The 6,877-nt window shown below is 27.4% G+C and overlaps 1 pseudogene; it reads left to right on the top strand.

Moving 5' to 3' along the window:
* Positions 1 to 1,671: 1,671 nt before the first annotated feature.
* Positions 1,672 to 4,604, top strand: LOC111306608 (putative transcription factor KAN4 pseudogene; annotated as a pseudogene).
* The last annotated feature ends 2,273 nt before the right edge of the window (positions 4,605 to 6,877 follow it).

Below are 6,877 nucleotides of genomic sequence, written 5' to 3'. Positions count from 1 at the left end.
AAACATAATATATATAAGAAAAAATATAAAGGGTTAGTATGCATATAATATATAAATTTATAAGTAAGATAAATATCCCATCATGCGTCTTATTTAGGGTTTTCAAGCAAAAGGAAGGGCAGGGCTCCAATTAAGGTATAGATCCTTATTATTTATTTACATGCTGTGTTCAGAGGTCTGACACTCTAAAAGTTCTCAAATTGTTTCGTACATCATCGCCCATTATAGACTAGTAAGGCACCCCAATCATCGCCCACCATTAAAGGCTCATACGAAAATGATTCAATTTGAATGGGAGTTTTCACTAGCTCACATAAAGGTTATCACCTCATGAGAGTGTAAGCACTTGCTCCCTTCTAATAAAGGACAAAACTTGAGTCTAGACCTTATGCATGAATGCAAGAATGGTATGTGTAAAGGGACATGCCAAATAATCAAATAAATTGATGCACATTAAAAAATTAAAATTTGCAAAACAAGAAAATAAAAACAAATAGGTTAATAATATGAAAATCACAAATAATTACATAATAAAACTATCAAAGTAAGGTTTAAAATAACACATAACTAATTAATGGCTTGACTTTTCTAATATCCCTAGTGGAGTCGCCAAACTGTCATAACATTTAGGTTGGAACCTATCAATTAGACACAAAAATCATAGAGTTACTACCAATCTTTTTTATCTAAGTGTGATAGGTTACCTATGTGAATTTATTTTTTTTAAAGTTATCATAAGCCTCAGCTAAAGGTCCTTAAAAGAATAGGTTTTGATTTACATCAACAGAACTAAAGTTAAGGAGTCATTTACTTACAGGGAAGGTATTAGCACCCCTTTACACCTAAAATTAGTACCAAATTATTTATGTATTATCTTATTTAAGCCTTAGCAAATATAGTTTTATCATGCAAATAAATCAATTATGATCCTTTTATTTATTTACAAAACATGGTGGTACAAAAATTCTATCAAAATATCAAGCAATCATACAATCATGCAAGAAATATTAAATCATACCAAGTAAAAATTATCATGCAAATATACTATAAATCATACCACATATCATATAATAATATCATGCTTAGATCATGCTAAATATTCATGCAAGAATGTCATGCAAATATAACAATCATGTAATTATATAATATCATGCAAATATATTATCATGCAATAATATTAAATAATGTAATAATATAAAATACCATGCAGATATATTAATAACCATTCATTCAAATACATAATCATGCAACCAAATATAATCACATAAATATAATCACACAATTATGCACACAATAAATATAGAAACATGCAATCAAATATCATGCAATAACATATATCATGTAATAAATATAAAATCATGCAATAATAATAAATAAATAACCATGCAAATAAATATATTAATAATCATATAATCACACAAATAAATAAATTAGTAATAATGCAAATAGATATGCAATTAAATATATAAACATGCAATAAACATGCAATTAAAGATATAATCACACAAATAAAAATATACAAACCATGCAAATAAAAATGCAATTAAATATATAATCATGCAAATAATAATATATAAACCATGCAAATAAACATGCAATTAAATATATAATCATGTAAATACATATATTAATAATCATGCAATCAAATTACATAATTAATCATGCAAATATATATCAGCCAAATAAATTATCATGTAAAGATAATATTAGTCATGTAAATTCATGCAAAAATAAATATCATGCAATAAATATAAAAATAAGAGTAAGCAATTAAATATTATAAAAGTTATGCAAAAATCATCAAAAAAAATGAAAGCAAACATTACCTCAATGGGTTTCAACAATTTTTCACCTTTCAAAACTGATGTTTCTTGCTATAAATCTTAGCATTTCTTCCAAAAACTCCAACAGGATCTTCTTATAAATTTTTTTGCTTGATTGCTTCTTCCTTATCGATTCAAAACTTTGTCCAAATTTTCTCTCTTTTTAATGACATCTATTTGATCTTGAAGTCAATTGCTGTGAGGTCCCTTATTATCTTAGATTCAAAGTCTTTATATAGGGATTGGATTTTTTTTTTATTTGGAAGAAATTAATTCAACTGAATCTAGGACTTTTCTCCAAATTTTATTCTCGATATAATTTTTCATTTTTTAATAGATTAAGTCCTAAGTCTTTCCAATATTATTCTACCATTAAAGTTAAAATCTGATATAGAATCTAAGAATTGAATTGAATCCAAAATTTTCCATGCAAAATCCTACATTTTTCTTTTTTCCTTTTTTTATTCATACCCATTTTTTATTTTTTTTTACCAATTAACTTTGACTTTTTTTACTAAAAAAAACAAAAATTAAACCAAAAATTAAACTAAAAAAATTAAATACAAATAAAATTTAAGGCTTAATCTTTGGGCCTAAAATTCACTTTTTTAATTAAGACCCAATTGCGTAATCACAATCAAAATTTGAAACCTAATTAATTTCAAAAACTCCCCAGACAAAATGAGGTGTTTACAGTTCCTATTGTTAAAAGAAGTAGATCATTAGCATTTGTGTATAGTGGAATGTATCTTAGCTTTGTTAATGGCCTGACATTTTCACCATTCTTGATACATCGATTTGGATAGCCATCAGTGTTTTACTAATTTAGTTATCTAAGAATAGTTGTGGCTAAATAAGGTAAACTACTGCCAAATTTGTTTGAGTTTGTGTTATAAGTTGTTTCTGTTTTCATGCATGGATTTCTTTGCATGTGCTATCAACCGATATAATCTATTAGCTTTCAGGTATAAAAAGTAAGCAAAAATAAAAATTGAACTAGGTATTTACAATGACCTATTTGAGATTGAATTCTCTATAAATGGATAAATTTTTTTTTCTTTTTTTGCATGTTTAGTATATACTTTTTTTTTTATTTTGCTTTATATGTGATTTTTTTGGATTTATTAAATTTCAAAAGTTTTTGGTATTTTTTATCTTTAAAAGTAAAAGAAAAAAAATTTATCCAAAACAGAGAAGTTCTATGAGCAAACAAGAAAGATCATTCTAAAAACAAATATGCTATAGTTGTAAGTAAGAACAATGCTTTTTATTGTTTATTAATAGGTTTTTTTAATTTTAATTTAATTTTTCTTTTTCTCTTTGTCTTTTGTGGTTAAATTTAGGTTGACAAAGCTAGTGGAGATAAATGGAAGAGGATGTTCGAAGCTATTAGTATTATGCTATTTCAACGTTAAATATCTTTTAAAAAGTACTTGCAAAAATGCTTGTTGATTACTTTAAAATAAATGGTTTTAAGAAAAATAACCTTATATTGCTAAGGCAGAGAAGCAAAAGGCTTAGTATAACTGACTTATCTTCTTTGTTTTATTTTTGAGAAAATGATAATTATATGCTATTGATTTATCTCCATGTTAAGGTAATTCTTAATTGCTCTATTCTATGGTTATGTTGATAATTTTTTCTTTTGGATGCTAGGTTTTTACTCCGATTGTTCCAGATATAATGGTCACTCCACTTAAATATGGTCATCTCTGCCGTGTAATCGATACAATGGCTCTTTATGTTTTTGATGAAAGATATACCTTTGAACAAACTATTATGGAAAGGGGTCGTGGCAATCCTTTATTCAAATTTTTGTTGGAACTAGGCTCAAATGAACATACTTACTATGTCTGGAGACTATATTATTGTGCTCAGGTTTATTTGTTAGATACCTGAATGCATCTTCTTAGTTTTATCCCTTGTGTTATACTGAAATGTAATGTGCCATGCTTTGTTTTACATGTGAAGAAGGAATATAATTGAAGAATTTCAATGTTTGTGAAAATGTAAGGTGATACTATTTAAAAGAAAGAGAATCACACCTTTGCTTGATTTATCCTTATAAATTGGCCCACCATCAATTTCAGATTGTAAGGTTAAGGAAATGGCCTATGATGGGTTATCAAGGAAATCAATCTATAATGATAGAAGTTCAATGAGTGATTCTGACAGCAGTGGAAGTGATTTGAGCCATGAAAATGGATACAGTAATTTAACATTTAGAGGACCCATGTTAAGCTTAGGGTTTGAAATAATAGATTTGGATCTTTCCCATTTACAAAAACCAAGAAACCTTAATCACCATTAGCATCAATATCAGCCTCAAATCTATGGTTGTGATTTTAAAAGAAATGTAAAAATGATCAATGGAGTGAAAAGAAGCATCAGAGCTCCAGAATAAGATGGACTTCAACCTTCTATGCTTATTTTGTTCATGCAATCTAGCTTCTTGAAGGCCATGAAAGTAATATACTTCATAAACTCAAATATCTTTTCATCTAGAATAGGTATGTTTACTTTTTCTCTTTTCCCTATTAGTGCAAATTGAAAAAGTTTATTGCAGAAAGCATAACAAGTTTACATATTTGTATTAGCAATTATCATAAAAGCAACACCAAAATCTATCTTAAAAGTTGATGAATGTCAAAGATCTAACCCTAGCTCACGTGCAAAGTCATTTGTAGAAAAGGTTACTGTGGGCAATCTTCATTTATTTGAACTTATGTATATGATCAAAAGTGTTATAGTTTTATGATTTTTCATAATTGTTTTGGCACCTTTATCGTGTTTTATTTTTGTATTTCTATGATTCAACTGTAGTGGGTGTGGAGAAAAAATGGGTAAAGAGAAAAAGGCATCTAGTTATAGATGGTAATCTTCTCAAGATGAACTTTTTTTCATTATCTCTATGGGTGTTCTGTGTTCATGTAGATGTATAGAACAGTGGAAAACACTGACAATGGATCAAGTAATTAGATTTTCCCTTAAAACTACATCATTTTTTATTTCTCTTCTATTTTTCTAATTTGTTTTAGAGCTAACTCGGTGACCAAGTATGACAAAGGCTCTATCATTTGATCCACTATTCCTCTCTAAAACAAAATCATTTGGAACTATTAGATTGATTGATCTAAATATGAATTATTTGCTAGGTGTTTGATAAAGCAAGAGCAATCCCTCAACTTATCGTAGGTGTTTCAAGTCAAAGGTAGACAGACATAAGTTTGAAGCAAAAAACAATAAGTGTTGATTTGGATAGAAGACTATCTTTTGGAAAAGCTAATACCAACCTTTCTTATTCTCTCAAATCATCACCAATCTCATAACAATCAACACCATAAAAAACCCTAAAGTGAGGACATCAGCAATGTCTCCCCTTTATACTTTTTTTTTTTAATTTTGTTATCTAAGAAGTTACATCATGATTTTTTCTATCTTCACAAATTTAAAAATAAAATAATGCCAAATTTAAATGGATGCATCAACTTAATACAATCGTACATGCATGCATATAAGCATACTTTTGGCCATGGATTGTTTCGATCCAATATGTTATCTGTCATTATTTATGATGTAGATAAGGCTAATTTATTAGAGGCTCAAATACATAGATTTTGATGAAGATGACCTAGGTTTTTTTTTTTATAAGCTAAGCATTTTCGTGTTCCATTCCAAAAACCAAGTTCCATCCAATCCCCATCTATTAGATTTTGAATGTATTAATTCCTATATCTTTTAATAAAAGTCAAGATTTTTTGTTCAAATTTCAATGCTACTATAACCTAAGAAAATACATACCACAAATAAACCTCATTTAACAATTAAAACCAACCACTTATTCAATACTTACAACAACATCAACATTGATCCAACTTTAATATTTAGCTTAATAACTATCAAAACAATTTATACAACTTTATTTTGCATCAACTCATCACACGAAATTTAAAGCAAAATCAAATAAATAATAAACACAACACCAAAAAAAAAAAAAAACCCCACAATAACATCAACTTAAAAGCTAAAACAAAATTAAAGAAAAAAATGATCAAATCTCAACTTCAATTTTCATAGACCGCTTTTACAATTAATGAAATTCTTTTCAAAAGTGTTAAAACAATATTGATGATGCTTAACTTTTTTATTCTTTTTCTAGATGGGTAGCACCACCTCTACCTATTACAAAAAGTCCAAAGCATGAAAAAAACTTCAGTACCACATATGCTGTAGGAAAAATCAAGGTATCCCAAACATGAACATATTTTGTTCCAATTGTGTCACTTTTGTGAGATTTAAAAAATAAAGAAATAATTAAATAAAAATAAAATAAAACATATAAATAAAGTAAAATAATTAAAAATAAAATTGATGAATAAGGGTACAATGATAATTTTTAATGGGTATTTATTTTAATTTTTGAAATTAATTGTTTAATTGGTTGGTTGGTAGCTATACTTAAGTTTGTCTCGATCCTTTTATATATATATATATATATTTTAATCGGTGATGTTGAATTTTAGGCTCTTAGAACTTTTAAGGGAAGTGTATTAAGATCTAGGCGATCTTTTGGTAAAGATTCTCCTTCATCTCATTGGCAGAGCATTATTGATAGCCTCAACACCCTCTTTAGTACTTTGAAAGAAAAAATGTTAGTTTGTTCATTCTAAATCTTAAGTTATAACTTTAGCTTTATTTTTTAAACAGGTATATTCCTTTTGTTTGATCTAACATTAGTTTATGAATATGTGAATATCTCTGATAATGAAAGTTCAAGTATAATACCTCATGCTTCCTCAAATGCTAAAGTTAATAAAATATCACAAAATGTTCTAACAAATAATACTCAATTGTTGGGTATTCCTTTGGAGACTTTAAGTTTCAAATAATCATTCACTACTATGCAGGAAAATACAAAAATCCAATCTTGAAAGAGATTGAAAAAAAGCTTTTGAATGACCTTGTGACACTTTTGGAGTCAATAGAGCCATTTGATCATGATACCATGCTATAGGCAGCAAATACTACTTTTGATGCTTTGGCTTATTTGTCAA

Source organism: Durio zibethinus, chromosome 21 (genome assembly GCF_047325235.1).
Source record: "Durio zibethinus cultivar Kanyao isolate XHJ-2024 chromosome 21, ASM4732523v1, whole genome shotgun sequence".
Taxonomy (NCBI): domain Eukaryota; kingdom Viridiplantae; phylum Streptophyta; class Magnoliopsida; order Malvales; family Malvaceae; genus Durio; species Durio zibethinus.
This window is presented reverse-complemented; position numbering and strand designations above follow the sequence as displayed.